Raw genomic sequence first — 3,728 nt, forward strand, 5'->3', positions numbered from 1 at the left:
ATGTAAGCTGTGCGGAGTACATCAGGGTATATGTAAGCTGGGCGGAGTACCTCAGGGTATATGTAAGCTGTGAGGAGTACATCAGGGTATATGTAAGCTGTGAGGAGTACATCAGGGTATATGTAAACTGGGTGGAGTACATCAGGGTATATGTAAGCTGTGCGGAGTACATCAGGGTATATGTAAGCTGTGCGGAGTACATCAGGGTATATGTAAACTGTGTGGAGTACATCAGGGTATATGTAAGCTGGGCGGAGTACATCAGGGTATATGTAAGCTGTGCGGAGTACATCAGGGTATATGTAAACGGTGTGGAGTACATCAGGGTATATGTAAGCTGGGCGGAGTACATCAGGGTATATGTAAGCTGTGCGGAGTACATCAGGGTATATGTAAGCTGTGAGGAGTACATCAGGGTATATGTAAACTGTGTGGAGTACATCAGGGTATATGTAAGCTGGGCGGAGTACATCAGGGTATATGTAAGCTGTGCGGAGTACATCAGGGTATATGTAAGCTGTGAGGAGTACAACAGGGTATATGTAAGCTGTGCGGAGTACATCAGGGTATATGTAATCTGGGCGGAGTACATCAGGATATATGTAAACTGTGAGCAGTACATCAGGGTATATGTAAGCTGTGAGGAGTACATCAGGGTATATGTAAGCTGTGCAGGGTACATCAGGGTATATGTAAGCTGGGCAGTACATCAGGGTATATGTAAGCTGGGTGGAGTACATCAGGGTATATGTAAGCTGGGTGGAGTACATCAGGGTATATGTAAACTGGGCGGAGTACATCAGGGTATATGTAAACTGTGAGGAGTACATCAGGGTATATGTAAGCTGGGTGGAGTACATAAGGGTATATGTAAGCTGGGTGGAGTACATCAGGGTATATGTAAGCTGGGTGGAGTACATCAGGGTATATGTAAGCTGGGCGGAGTACATCAGGGTATATGTAAGCTGGGTGGAGTACATAAGGGTATATGTAAACTGGGTGGAGTACATCAGGGTATATGTAAGCTGGGTGGAGTACATCAGGGTATATGTAAGCTGGGTGGAGTACATCAGGGTATATGTAAGCTGGGCGGAGTACATCAGGGTATAATAGGATGATGTAATAATGGGGTGAATATCCATGGATTGGTGGGGTCACTTCATGCACAGGCCGGGATTATTGGGGATTATACAGAATATCTGCGCTCCAGTATCGCCTTATATGTGACTTCTTCATTAGTCCTATAAGCCGCACAAGGCCCTAAAGTTTCCTCATCTCCGCTGCATCTACGGGGTCACCTGTGGGGTCCAGTAAATGATGATGTGGGGTAATTAGTGAAAAACGACTGGACCTAAAATATGAGTCTGGGCCGTCATTCAGCGTGATTGCGTTCTTAGAGACATAACGTGCTATTTTCCGGTGACGGCGCTGTGCGAGGGATCGGTTGTTGGGGAACGAGCTGTCATTTTTATTGGTTCCATTTTGGGGTAAATACAATTTTTTTTATCGCTATTTATTATATTATTTGGGAGATGAGGAAACCAAAAAACAGCAATTCTAGCGCGGTTTTGTTTCTTCTTTTTTACAGCGTTCACCGTGCGGTATAAACAACATGTGACCTTTATTCTGCGGGGCGATACGATTACAGCGACACCAAATTGATATCGTTTTTTCACGTTTCACTATTTTCCCACAATAAAAATCCTGTTTTGGTGTCGCCATTTTCTGACAGCCGTAACTTTTTTATTTTCCGGTTGATATCGCTGCGGGAGGACTTGTTTTATGCGTGACGAACTGTCGTTTCTATTGGTGCAATTCTGCGTTACTCGCGACTTATTCATCACTTTTTATTACATTTTTTTTGAGACAAGACGACAAAAAAATAAAATGCTGTCATTGTGTTTTATTTATTTTTTTACGGTGTTCACCGTGCGGTAAATAATGCGATATTTTCATCGTTCAGGCCGTTGTGAACGCGGCGATACCTATAATATAACGTTCTTTTCATGTTGTGCCGCCTACAGCGCTGCATTTATATCTTTCTCTATGTTGGGTCTCATTTTATACCGTTTTCTCAGCAGAAATAAGCTGCTGTTCAGACTGGAGCTGTCGTGCAGCTTTTGCAGCGCCGTCATGTCTGATGTGGATACGTTGCTCGAATCAATGGCCTCGAACCTGTGGCATCAAATTGATACCTGAGGAGGCTGTAAAATCAGGCACTTGGGGCTATAATTATCTGCAGCTACCCGTGATAATCCGGGCATAGCAGGACCTGCGACTCTTCCGCGCTGACAGGGGGGTTCAGAGTCAGTTTCTGACAGGCGATGACAGGTCTGATGACAGGTCTGATGACAGGCGATGACAGGTCTGATGACAGGCGATGACAGGTCTGATGACAGGCGATGACTGGTCTGATGACAGGCGATGACAGGTCTGATGACAGGCGATGACAGGTCAGATGACAGGCGATGACAGGTCTGATGACAGGTCAGATGACAGGCGATGACAAGTCTGATGACAGGTCAGATAACAGGCGATGACAGGTCTGATGATAGGTCTGATGACGGGTTTGATGACAGGCGATGACAGGTTTGATGACAGATGATGACAGGTCTGATGACAGGCGATGACAGGTCTGATGACAGGTCTGATGACAGGCGATGACAGGTCTGATGACAGGCGATGACAGGTCTGATGACAGGTCAGATGACAGGCGATGGACAGGTCTGATGACAGGCGATGACAGGTCTGATGACAGGTCTGATGACAGGCGATGACAGGTCTGATGACAGATGATGACAGCCGATGAGAGATCTGATGACAGGCAATGACAGGCGATGACGGGTCTGATGACAGGCGATGACAGGTCTGATGACCGTAGTTGTTTTTTTTTATATTTCAACTGAACAATAGGAGCGGAGCGTCCACCAGTGACCCTGCTGTATTTAAAAGTGGGGATACCCTACCTACCTACCAAATTCTAAATGAGAGGTGTCATTGCTACCTAACCAGGATCTCGGGCAGTGGGCAATCTAGGGGTATACAGTATAATAACTTTATGGTGGTCCCTGTCTATTTATCTGGTCCCAGTCCTGATAATTGCTCTCTGGTCCCTGCAGTAATGGCCCCCACACGTCCTCTCTGGATAGTGACATTTCCACTTTAACCTTCCATTGCTGGTGATTGTCAGGGCTCAGTTTGGCGGCTGTCAGTGTCAGCTCTGAGCTGCCGCCATCTTCCTTATATGTCTCCTGTATTCAGGAGGTGAGACCTCGGGGTGATTCCTGCTATCAGTCGGGTCACTGAGCTGTTCTGCTCCTCGTCTGGGCCCAGAACCTGTTGCAGTATTTGCAGCTTTCAGCAGCAGTCAGACATTGTGGGAGAATAAGACTGGGACAGACAGCAACCGACATCAGTAACAACATCAAGATGGAGAATACCAGAGATAACACATCATCACCAGAGGAGCTGCACAGGGATAACAACTAATAGTTACCACAGCGCCATCTACTGTCTGTGAGAGATAGTTCCTCCAGCATTCAGCTGCAGATGTTGTAATATTCCAGCATATGTACCCTGCCATTACCGGCGGAGCCGCTTTACTAGCAGAGACTGCGTTAGGGGTGGAGAGCTTCTCTAAGGCTGCGTACATATGTATCAGTTGCATCAGCATCAGTTTTTTTTTGTCTCTCAAGTGATTACAACTGATGCAAAAACGTATGAGTCGC

This window comes from Rhinoderma darwinii, assembly GCF_050947455.1.
Source record: "Rhinoderma darwinii isolate aRhiDar2 chromosome 10 unlocalized genomic scaffold, aRhiDar2.hap1 SUPER_10_unloc_11, whole genome shotgun sequence".
Lineage (NCBI taxonomy): Eukaryota > Metazoa > Chordata > Amphibia > Anura > Rhinodermatidae > Rhinoderma > Rhinoderma darwinii.